Source organism: Amaranthus tricolor, chromosome 3 (assembly GCF_026212465.1).
Source record: "Amaranthus tricolor cultivar Red isolate AtriRed21 chromosome 3, ASM2621246v1, whole genome shotgun sequence".
Classification (NCBI taxonomy): domain Eukaryota; kingdom Viridiplantae; phylum Streptophyta; class Magnoliopsida; order Caryophyllales; family Amaranthaceae; genus Amaranthus; species Amaranthus tricolor.
In genome coordinates, this window is record NC_080049.1 from 6645525 (window position 1) to 6659291 (window position 13767).

Genomic DNA, 13767 nt, shown 5'->3' on the forward strand with positions numbered 1-13767 from the left:
TATTTTTGTCGATGGATAAAAATACCATTTTCAGTTTGTTTAATTTGTAAACCAAGGAAGAAATTTAGTTCTCCCATCATGCTCATTTCAAATTCTGTGCTCATAAGATTGGCGAATTCTTTACATAACAAGTCTTTAGTGGCACCAAAAATAATATCATCAACATAAATTTGAACAACCAAAATATCATAACCTTTATTCTTAAAGAATAAGGTTTTGTCAATTTTTCCTCTAATAAAGTTATTTTGAATCAAAAAATTTGACAGTCTTTCATACCATTGCCTAGGGGCTTGCTTTAAGCCATATAAAGCTTTATCAAGCTTATAGACATGATCAGGACAAGAGGTATTTTCAAAACCTGGAGGTTGTTCAACAAAAACTTCTTCATCAAGAAAGCCATTTAAAAAAGCACATTTCACATCCATTTGATATAATTTAAAGTTTATGAATGCAGCAAAAGAAATTAAAATTCTAATAGCCTCTAACCTTGCTACCGGAGCAAAAGTCTCGGTGTAATCAATACCTTCTTGTTGGTTGTACCCTTTGACCACGAGCCTTGCTTTGTTTCTTACAATTATTCCGTGCTCATCTAATTTGTTCCGAAATACCCATTGTAAACCAATTACCTTTTTGTGTTTTGGTTTGGGCTCCAAGTGCCATACTTTATTTCTTTCAAATTCATTCAATTCATCTTGCATGGCAACTATCCATTCGGAATCTTTTAGAGCCTCCTCGTGGTTTTTAGGTTCAAGTGATGATAGGAACGCAAAGTGTGCACAAAAGTTTCTGATTTGGGATCTGGTTTGTGTTCCCTTATTCATATCACTAATAATCAAATTAAGAGGGTGGTAACTTTGATATTTCCAAGGCTTAGGCATAAATTCTCTTGTGGGAACAGAAGCATGTTCTATTTCATCTGCTTGATTATTGTTCTGTTCATCTTCTGGATCTGCTTGCTCGTCTGTGGGAACAGCTGGATTGGAGACAGTCTGCTGTTCCTGCAATACTGTCTGTTCCTGATTATTATCGTTCCTTTCTGCCTCTTCTGGGATCAGTTGTTCACCTGCTGTTCCTTCATCTAGCATTTTCGTTTCTTCATCATCGTCTTCCAGATGAGCAAGACCTATTTTTACATGGTTGTTTTCCTGTCCACTTGTTGAGAAGTTAGTTTCATCAAAAATGACATGAACTGACTCTTCTACACTCATTGTTCTTTTATTATATACCCTGTAAGCTTTACTATGTGATGAGTAGCCAAGAAATACTGCTTCATCGCTTCTTTCATCAAACTTGCCTATACTTCGTTTTCCATTAACATGTACAAAACATTTGCATCCAAATATACGAAAATAGGAAATGTTTGGTTTAACCCCTTTGAGTAATTCATAGGGTGTTTTTGAAGAGATTGGTCTTATTAACACACGATTCATAATATAACAAACAGTATTAACGGCCTCAGCCCAAAAATTTCTAGGTAAACCGCTAGCAATCAACATGGTTCTGGCCATTTCTTCTAAAGTTCTATTTTTCCTTGCTACCACACCATTTTGTTGTGGTGTTCTAGGTGCTGAAAAATTGTGATTAATTCCATGTTCATTGCAATACATAGTAAAATTTGAATTTTCAAATTCTTTTCCATGATCAGACCTTATGTGGATTATTTGATTATTGGTAGATTTTTGTATTTTGTTTGCGAAGGAAACAAACTCATCAAAGACTTCATCTTTGCTTACTAAAAACAAAGTCCAAGTGAATCTACTATAATCATCAACAATGACAAATACATATTTTTTGCCGCTACGGCTCTGTATTCTCATTGGTCCACATAGATCCATATGAATTAATTCTAGTGGTCTAGCGGTAGTCACCATATTCTTTGATTTAAAAGATGACTTCACTTGTTTTCCTTTAGCACAAGGATCACAAATTTCTTCCTAAAGGAATTTTATAGCTGTTAGTCCTCTAACTAGGTCTTTTGATCTTAATGTATTAATCAATGTAAAACTAGCATGACCTAGACGCTTATGCCAAAGTAGTGGGTCTTCTTCTATGACACTTAAACATGTTAGACTGGTTTTGGGAACAGTGTCCAGGTCCACTGCATAAGTGTTCCCTTTCCTGATTCCCTCGAGCACAATATCTCCTGTGTCGTTCCTAGAAATTATGCATCGCTCAGAAGTAAACTTAACAGAGTTACCTTTATCACAAAATTGAGAAATACTTAGCAGATTGTGTTTTAAATTCTCGACTAAAAATACATTGTCAATGGCATGGGAACATGACCTTCCAACCTTTCCTTTGGCGATTATCTCACCCTTCATATTGTCACCGAAGGTTACTATTCCCCCATCATAGGCTTCAAGTGAGAGAAATCTAGTTTTGTCACCCGTCATGTGCTTGGAACACCCACTGTCGAGATACCATGAGTTGTTCCCCCTCACTTGAACCTGCAAAGCAAATTAATGGTTAAGTTCAGGAACCCAGTCATCCTTGGGTTCCCTGTCGATAATACTTGAATCACATTTCTTAATCCATATGCGTTCGACATAATTTTTATTTGCTTTGGTATGTTGTTCCCTTTTTACACATTGATTTTTCAGGTGTCCAGTTTTGCCACAAAAGGAACAGACTTTACTACCGGGGAGATCTACATAGACCTTTTTCTTCCTATTATTCTTAACATAACCTAGGCCTTCTTTACTCTTTGTTTTAGCATCTAGAATCCATTTGGGAACTTCATTGATTTTCCCTTTTCCTTTTAAGTTCAATTTATCTTTCAGATATTCATTCTCTTTTTCACAGGATTCTAATTTTAATTTCAACTTTTGAAATTCAGTGCTAAACATGTGAGTGGATATATCATTTACGTCCCTTCTTAATCCTAGCAATTTATATTGATTTATTTCAACATTAAGAATAATAAATTCTTGCTTCATTTTTTCAATTGTTTCTTTCAAAGTAATATTCTGATCCAGCAGATTAAAAAATCTGCTTTGCATATCGATCCTAAATGAATTTAAGTAGGAAACATGATCTTTACTTGAGTTGAGGTCTTTCTTAATTTGGAGACAATTAGTATTCTGTTTATCTAATTTCTCTTGTGTCTCCAAGAGCAACTTAATTAATTTATTCTTACTGAATTTAAACAGGTGTTTAGGAAATGAGTTAGAAGACATTACCTCTTTTTCCTTGGACTCTTCATCCTTGCTGTGATGTGATGCCATGAGACACAGATTTGCTGTTTCTTCTTCTACTGGAGCTTCTGTTTCAGCCTCACTTTCGGTATCACCCTAGGCTGCAATCATAGCTTTACGAAAATCTGTTTTGAAATTTCCTTTCTTGGGTTGTCTTCCAGCTTCTCTTGCCTTTCCCTTGCCCTTGTCATTCTTCCATTGAGGGCAATCCTTGATGAAGTGGTCAGTGTTTCTACATTTGTGGCATTCAAAATTTGTCTTCGTGTTAGCAGTTCCTCTTTCTTTGTTATGTCTTTGATTTTCATATCTGCTATTTCTGAAGAATTTTTTGAATTTTCTTGCCAACATAGCAGTCTCCTCCTCATCAGTTTCTGATTCTTAATGATCATTTGCTGCTAGAGCCAAGCCTTTATTTCGGGTACTGTCAGCTGTTCCCAAATGCAACTCGTGAGTCATGAGGGAACCAGCCAGCTCTTCCAAATTAAACTTGGTGAAATCTTTTGATTCCTGGATGGCTGTGACCTTAGCTCTCCAGCGTTCGTCTTGAGGAAGACTCCTAAGTACTTTTCTGACTTGTTCATCAACGGGAATGATCTTATCAAGTGACACAAGTTCGTTGGTTATATTCGTGAACCTGGTGAACATCTCTTGGATGTTTTCTCTAGGTTCCATTACGAATCTTTCGTATCTGGACATCAGTAGATCAATCTTAGAGCGCTTCACTTCACTAGTGCCTTCATGGGTAACTTCCAGCAGGTCCCAAATCTGCTTTGCCGTTTTACAACCCATGATACGATTATGTTCATTTGGCCCGAGACCACAGTGAAGTAGCTTGATAGCAAGAGCGTTCATTTCCATCTTTTGAAAGTCTTCCTTTTCATATTCAGTGATTGGTTTTGGAATTGATTCATTATTGGAGTTGATGGTCGTCACCTCAAAATCTCCTATTTCAATTACTCTCCATACTTGGTAATTTTCGGCCTTTATGAATATTTCCATCCTATTTTTCTAGTAGGTATAGAATTTCCCATCGAACATGGGTGGCCTTTGCGTAGAGTACCCTTCTTCCTTGCATTCGTTCATCTTCAACATCTTGCCAGGGAACAGGATACTGCTCTCAGCGTTTCCTAATTAAATGAGGAACACTGCTCTGGTACCAATTGTAGAAATGCAAATAGATAATCGAATGCAACAAGAGGGGGGGGGGGGGGGGGGGGGGGGGGGGGGGGGGGTGAATTGTTGTATATTATGTTTAAGATTTTTGCCTCTAATTTTTTACGGAATTATAATAAAATAAAACTTAAACTTAAAATGAAAAAGATAAAAGGAGACAACGATTTTATGTGGAAACCTTCTTGGCCTAATAAGAAGGAAAAACCACGACCCCCCGGGATTTCAAAATTCTCACTATGTTTAGGCAATCAATCACAATTATATAAAACAATTTGCTTCACTCGAAGCTTCTCTATTCTAGGCCTCTTTCTCTTTCTCTACTTTTTCTCCTTCTCTTTCTCTTCTCACGCTTCTCTTGAAGCTTCTCTATTCCCCTAGACTTCCCTTAAGTCTAGTTACAACAAAACACTCAATTTACCCTTACAAGACCAAATTCTCAAGAGGATAAAAATTAAATAATTGCTTTAAGAAAAATATAATAAATTAATTGGCATTTGATAGCTAAAAATATTTTTCTTAATAGATCTCCCTTTTTGGACACTCTTGGATGCCCTCTCGGTTTGAGCAAAGTTCCTCCTATTTATAGTGGGAACAACCGTCAGTTACCTTAAGCATACCTTCCACTATCCTACACGTTCTCAAAAGAAAAGATAGTGGAATGCCAAAATATAAACGTCCGGCTGTTGTTTGCTCAAAGAGGAAAACGGTTCCTTTAAGCTAAAAATAGCATAGGAGCTAAAACAAAAGATCCTATTTAAAAGGAGATCTTATCTTGAAAAGAATAAGTCTTAGGCTATTTTTAGATAACCTAAAAATAGTTTTGCCAACCAATTTATTAATTAATTAAGCAATTAATTTAATTCTTAACCGTTACATCAACTTAAAAACAGAAAATAATTAATTCGCAATTTTCCAGCCGATGTTTTCTTCAAACCTGCGACGTGAGAACAGTGTACTGTCTCCATCTACAACTGATGTCAGATTGTCAACTTTGGGAACAGTAGACCGTCTATCTACTTTTAACGTCCTAAGCATTTATCTAACTTCTCGGATATTCTAAGACACGTACAACTTCCACGAACTAAGTCATAGGCTTCATCAACGATTTCAACAAAATCGGATATTCACCTACAAAACAATCTCTAAAACATGTTTGTTTATTTAAAAGTGAAGTCATCATCAAAACCTAAGAGGCCAACATATCTATAACTTCAATAGCACCCTAATAAGGGTATTTATAATTCACAAAAATCAATCCACAACAATTAGTAGCTATTATTCTCATTTTAATCAATTAAAATCACTTTCATAGTCAACTAACATCATCACCATTACTAATTATTCACAATAATAACCAATCGACCAAATCTTAAAACAACTTTTAAAGTTATTTAACCAATCATCACCAAAATATAGTATAAAACACACATTATTAGTAGTTTCATCTCTAAATCCAAGCCCTAATCGTTTCGTGTTCAAAGATAACATATTTAATTCCTACCCATACTAAGATTCGAAGAAACTAATACAAAATCAACACACAACCCATAATTTCAATCACACTTCAAACCCTAATTCATAAACATGTTCAATTCATCAATCAAATTCTTACCCACAAAAAGATTCAATGAAATTAACACAAAACCAACATCAAACTCAATACACTTAATAGAACTCCAATTAAAACTAGAAAATTAATTAGAGAATAAAAGAGATGGCTTACAATGTTAAAACTAGCAAAAAGGGGAAAGAGGTAAGTTAAGGTTGTGCTAGTGGTGGCACGGGACCGAACCGGCAGGAGAGAGAACCCCAAACTAGCCACCGCGGCTGGCGGCACGCGCAGCAAATGCAGCACCCTAGGCTGCTGCTGTCGTGGCTGTTTAAAGGGGAAGAAGCAGCTGCGTAGCAGGGAGGAGAGAGGGAAGACCGGTGCTGTTGTGGGAGACCGGTTGCCACCGCGGCTGGGTTGGTGGTTGGTGGTTTCGTGGCTCAGCAGTGAGGGAGAGTGGAGAAGAGAGGAGGAAGAGGCGTGACGTTTTTGGTGAGTGAGGGAAGGAGTACTCACAACCCTAAAACATCCTTTTATATTATTTATCTATTTATTTATTTATTTATTTATCTAGATTGATCTTCTTGCGAGGCCCAATTAAGAACTCACCTCCGTATGCTCACACATTTTAAATAAAATACTTATTTTGATTCGAACCCCTTTATATAGAATCATAATTGTATTTTTAATACAAATATATGTTAATATTTAAATTCGTATATGAAAGAAATTTATTAAAACTACTTTAAAATTAATTTAATACAATTATAAAATACCCAAAAATCATTAAAATGTTAATGACGTCATAAAATCTCGGGGTGTTACACTCAAGGCACCAATTAACTTCAACATTTTCCTTAAAAGAATTTTTATTTTTCTATTGAATTCTAAATGGCATCTGATACTACACGATTGAGATTAATTTTAACAGAGAATACTTGGGGTTGTTAAAAAATATGTAAAAGTTTTTTTCATACAAGATTTGATAGGTCCTCAGATTTATTAGAATTAGTGTACGTTTTTCGCTTCTTGAAGAGTAAGAATCGAAAATGAATGTTATTGCTAAAATAGGAGGAGTTAAACATTTGATCTCAATAGTTCGAGCTCAGATATTAAGAAATTAATTTGAACATCAATATGAATGAATGAGATATTATTATGCAGTCAAATTTGACATTAACTTTTTAAGAAATTCGTGGTTACACAATTGTTCTTAGACTAATGGGAGATTGAAGGAAAGTTTTTTTTTTTTTTTTTTTTTTTTTTATAAAGTGTAACGATAGTTATTTATAAGTGACATTAACTTGCTCATAGTTAAATTATAACATGAAGAGTTATAGTGAATGTGCTTCAATTGTGAATTAAAACTCAGGTTAAAACACCATAATAGATACATGTAACTTTAAGAGAAGCATGTGTTATGCGTATATATATTAGGAATACATTTGTCTATCATATTTATATATTTTTGATTCATTTATTGATAAAATTCTCTACACATATTATTCCACACCTAAAAAGTAATAAGAATTGAACTTTTTAATTCCATACTAATATACATTATTATTCAGACGGTGCTTATAAACCAACAATAGAAGAATGACATTTGACATTCCCATTTGTGCAGCTCATACTGAGTTCCTCATAATGGAAATATCGCTTCAACGGTAATAAAATCCTTAAATTAATAGTTCATAAATATTATGTGTACTTAGATTAGATGTTTAAGAAAATGTTTTTAAAATTTCACTAATCACATCTTAATAGTGACAGTTCTCTAGACATTCTGGGTAGCCAATTGTTTAGAGCCTCCAGCAATAAAGGGTCTCAAGACATTTCGAGTTATATTTTTTAACTGATTTGTTTGTAAACCTTTTTTATATTTGAAGTAATATAATGTTACAATACATTTTGTATAAAATTATTTTTCTTAAAGTGGAAATTTTTTAATCTTTTAATATAATGAAAGACCTCATTTCAAAAGACGTCGCAAAAATAAATAGGGCATCCAAAACCTTTACTCAGTCCCTTCACATCTAATTCCTGTGGTGACCTTTTGTCACAATAGCATTTACGACCCGTTTGATAATAGTATTAAATGTTGGGAATGAGAATGATTTGTAGTGTAAATTTTTATAATATTTATCATGTTATTCCCATGGTAATAAAAGTTTGATAAAAAAAAATTTCTTCATAATTTTCTATTATCATCTTATACCACATGTTTAAATGGTAATGCATTGTAATGAATTTTGTGAATAATTGTTGAAGGAGTATAACCATAACCAATAAACTTGCCAATAGATATTCCTACTAAAATTAAACTACCTTCTAATTACTATATTCACCATTTAATACCAATTATCCAACGGGTCATTAGTATTATGTTAATGCACCACCAAAAAGTTAAACCTAATCAAGGAATATACAAACCATTGAATACTCAAAAGTAAAATATGTCACATAGTTGAACGAAACCAAGCTTCCATTACACCCAAAAGAAGAGTTATTACTTAACATTAATTTACATAAATAATGTACAAGTTTTCATCCCTAATCAAGAGATTAAGAGTCCTTATCGATTAGCTAGGACCCCAACAATTTAAGAACATAACATTCTTAAGAGAATCCTCAGATTGCTTCAACTTTTCATCCTTGAAATTATTTGAAATTGCATTTGAGGTTGAAGATGAAACTCTTTTAGCCTGAAAATAAGATCTAAGATTGTTCTTAGTATGTTGATGGAGACTCCTAATCGGGTTATTTAACCTCGCAAATCCATGCTCTTTTAAGGCTTCAAATGTTGCAATACTTGCCGCTACAACCAATGTCTTTGTTGTGTTCATCTTTTCTTTAGTTTGAGGTGTGTTGTTCAATGATGGGAGTTGATGAATGGTGATGAATATTGGTGGTTAGGGATGGTAATGGTAATATATAGAGGTTTTTCTTGGAGGAAACCATTGGCTATTTAAAGATAAGGTGGGGTATGCTCATGGTTTTAACCAATGGGACATGAATGTTAGTATGGAGTAGGAGTGGCAAATATTTACGCAACATGATAATATTGAACTAAAATAAGTGAAATTTTTTTATGGGCTTATCACTTATGTCGTTTCCGTGATAGTGAACCTTTAAAAATAAGTATTTTATTTATTTATAATCAGAAAAATATTTGTATAATCTATAAAGTTTTTAATATGAAGATATATTATAGATGCCCTTAAATATGAGGAATTAAATTGTCTTATAAGCTAAATATGATTAATTTGTTAATTCGTTTTTTAGTATAAATTCAATTTGAGTAGATCGTGTTATCTTTGTCTTTTCTTAACTTTGCTCTGCTATTATAATCGTATTCTCCATAAATCACTTATTTTTAATGTTTAGTAAATTTTAATAAATGTATAACCAATGTTGTTTTTTTATGTCATTTATATCTTTCTATTTAATAAAAATTTCCAACTGATTAGTTTTATTTAAAAATACAAATTTAGTTTATGAATATGGTAAATTTACGATATGTAATAAATTTGAATGAATAATTTATCTAATAGCTACGAATAACCCCTTATCTCGGTCAGTCATAATTACTTTAGGAGTTTGAACACCTCGAAATATATCTTTGAACTTTTTCAAGACCTAGGTGTATGAAATTGTCTCTTTATCCCTCATCAGGAAAAATGCAATCTAAAAGTTGTTATTTATTGGTTTCATACCAACAATGATCTTATATAGCGCCACTTCTTGTTGTTTGTTTATACGTAGAATCGATCAATATAACATATGACCTTGTATGAATAAATTGAGTAACAGTAGAATTTGCAATTAATAATCAAGTTAACTGATCATCACTATCTATATCTATCCAAACCACATAGTTGTACTCTATAGCCAAATATTAAAAATGTTGTATTAGAGACCTAACACCTATCTCTTCACGTCTAATTACTTGCCTTAGGTGATATATTTGATTCATATTGGTATAAAACCCTGATCTTATCAAAGTCACTATAAAAGCATGTTGAATATTAGAAATGACACTAATCTTATATGTTCTCAAATGTCAGAAAACAACATACTTACTTTTAAATGACCATCTTTGTAACTAAAAATGGATGGTTGTGTCTTACTTTATAATCATGATACACTCTCACCATCAAGGTTATCAGGATCAGGATTTTACCTAAGATCGTTAAGGGGGTAGAATCGAAATCGGTAGAATCGGATCGTAGGATCGTGTGATCCTACAAATATGCATCAATGTACTTTGAATTACTGATTATCATTTATATTTATTCTTTTTTTAAGTTTTAAGGTGTAAGTAAAAACTTATTTGACTTCATTTATTAAGTTTTGAACAAAAAATACTTTTAATAATCATTTTTAAACTGCAAATTAAGAAAAACTTAAATTTTATAAAGGTATGAATATAATTATTTTAATTATATATTTATACATAAGTGAAATCTGTATTATATGAAAATATTATACAATTGAAACTAACCATGTAGGTTCGGATCGTAAAATCGTAGGATCGTAGAATCGTGTTATGATCCTATCACCTAAATTTTTGAGCTAAGTAGGATCGCACGATTCTACCAGATTAAGATCCTACTTACGATTCGGATCGGTCACCAATTTTTGGATCGTAAGATCGTAGAATCGTATATCAGAATCGGGATTCTGATAACTATGCTCACCATTAATAATCTTTCCCCTAGTTACGAACAATATCCTATTATAATAAACTGACCACTATAATGCCTACCTAAACCCGATTGATGTGCGTTATCTAAATCATGCAACCTCTATAAATATCGTAATGATAGTAGCGTAAATATAAACTAATAATAGAAAAACCTTATTTTTGCTTACATGACGCACGAGTAAATTGAAAATCAATGTCAATAATTATCTCATTCGCCCAAGTATGAAATTCATTTATTAATTTGAATTGCCTATTTATAACAAATTGTTTTGAATTAGCTAAGTTCTAAAAGCTATTATGCATATAATGAAAAATATTATAAAATTAATAATGGAAGAGAAAAAAATTTAGAGTCTCACATTTTGTGCGACTAGACAAAGGTATATTGCCCAATTTGTGCGACTCCCAATTCAATATTTTTCATTTGCAACGAAAATTTATATAAGAGCTTATAATCAATATTTACCGAATTGTTTTGGTGATCAAACATCAACCATATTATTTTGATGTTAAATTTTAATTCAAAGCATTTTTAGAAGGAAATTAGAAAGATAGAAGTATAAAATAAATTAAGAATAATATTAAATACTCGATTCATATAGGTGGTGGACAAAATAAAAAAGATTACTACGAATAGTAATAATTCATAAAAACTACCCCTATTATGAAATGATACTTTTTATTTTTGGATATTTCATATTACTTGCAGCATTATGCATATTGGCAAAAAACAACTATATGATTCTCTATACCCCTATTTTATTCCTTTTCTCCCATATCAGTATCAAGCTTACCCATGTGAAATGGGGTAAATTGTCATTTTGCTTTAAAAAAGGTATTTCTTAATATTGTGCAAAGTTACCATGTTGCAACTAAAATGAAACAAAGCTAGTACTATTTACTGGGACACAACATTATTATAAATTTGTTAATGAGAGCGTTTTTAAAGATATTGATGATTGATCGATGGATAGAAGATACTACTCGGTTTCTTATAGTTTGAATCAAAGAGAAAATTGTTATTTTTTAAAAAATAGGTGGATAATGGTAATAAATTAAGAGAGAAAATGAATTGTGTGAATGAAATTAAATTAGAGTTAAAATGTATGGATAAAATTAAAAGAAAATAGTGGATCATTATCCAAAAATAAAAATAATGCAAATTAAGTAATATGGACTAAAATGACAAATATTACAAATTTAATAGTACGGAGTGAGTAAGTCATTTGTAATCATAAACAATTTGGAGGATATAAAAGTGTCATTGTATGAAATTGCCACCTTGCAAATTTGATAAGTTTTGGGGGAAAGTGCTTTGTAGAAGTACTCATCTTACTTCTCATTTCATTATAAAGATTGCATAACTCATGTGACCTCGATGATCGTGCATAAAATTATTATTGCCAGAAGATGTTTACGTAAATAATTATTATTTAAAAAAGTAGTAAGTCATTTTATATGTTCTCATTTTATAGAAGGGCTTTTAAAAGTGGAGAAATTACTTAAAATAATTAAATTTTTTTTATGATTTTCTTACTATAATTTCACTTATTAATTAATTATGAGTAATCCCAACTGTTGACTCAATTAGGAACGGGAACAGCAACAAGAGGGGGGGTGAATTGTTGTTGTTGTAAGTTTAAGCGATTGTGCCCTGTTTTTGCGGAATTATTCAAAATAAATGAAGCTTAAACTAAGAGCAAAATAATAAGAGAGACACACGATTTTACGTGGAAACCTTTTGGGCCTAAACAAAAGGAAAAACCACGACCACTTGGGATTTTCAAAAACTCCACTATGTTTAAGGCAATTAGTTACAATCACAATAAACACCTTGCTTCACTCGAAGCGTAACACCTAGGCCGACTCCTCTTCTCTCTAATTGCTTTACTCCAAGCAACAACCTTAGCTTCTCTACAAGCTAATCCTCTCTAGCTTCACTCAAAGCTATCTAATTTCCCCCTTAGACTCACCCGAGTCTAATTACATAAACTCTCAAAAACCCTTACAAAAAGGATAGAAATTCTCTAAAATAAATCAAAGAGTTGCATCAAGAAAATATTATAAATTAATTGGCAATTTTAAGAACAAAATATTTCTTGTAAAATCCAACAAAAACGTATGAAAAACACTTAAGCACAAAACGTTGGATTACATCTCTTTTTTTTTTACTTTAAAAACCGGAATTATCTTGCAATTTATAGAAAATAATATTCCTAAGAAAGTGGAATAATCCAATCCATCATCCCACTATCAAGAGATCATGGGAGTAATGTGGATTAAGCAAACACACGGTTATTTCCATAAGATTTGATTAAGTCAAATCGCACGTGTACACAAACAATAACCGCTGTTCCTTTAATAACCGCTGTTCCCTAAAGTAGCAGTTTTTTCAGTAGTAATTCCTGTTCCCCAAATTAATGGCTGGAACTTCATGCTATATTTAGAAAACGGTTAATCTTAGTGGGAATGATTGTTTGCTAATTTTTAGGAATAAAAACCGGTTAGAAAGATTTGCTAAGACTAATTCAAAGTTAGTTAATTCTATTTTTAACAAATCCAAGATTTATTAAAAATAGATCCTAAAATAAAGGATCTTAAAGAATTAAAACGTGAATCCATTTTATTCAATAAAAACGATTTGCCAATTAACTTAAATAAATTTTTACTGCAACAATTTAATTTAAAATACATTAACTAAAAATAATAATTAAAATATGATAATTAGAATTTTCAGTCAGCGTATTCAACCTTCAGCTCAGGAACAGTGTGCTGTCTCCAGACTTCAGTTTAGCTAGAACATCCAACTTGGGAACAGTAGATCTGCTGTCTCCATTTTACATCCCAAGCGATATGCTTCTCCTAACCTCAATTGAAACCTTTTGACATGTACGTTTCCATAAGCTAAGGCATAGGTACTATCAACGATCATAATCATAATCATAATCGGATATCGACCTGCACAATCTCTAAACACATATTTGCTAAAGTGTAGTCATCATCAAAACTCAAGAGGTCCAACAAATTCCCCCTTTTTGATGATGACAAACTTTTCAAACAAACTTAAAAACGAAATAGAGTAAAACCAATATTGAAGAGCATGTTCGAGATTAAAACAACTCTACATTACTTAGTAAATTAAA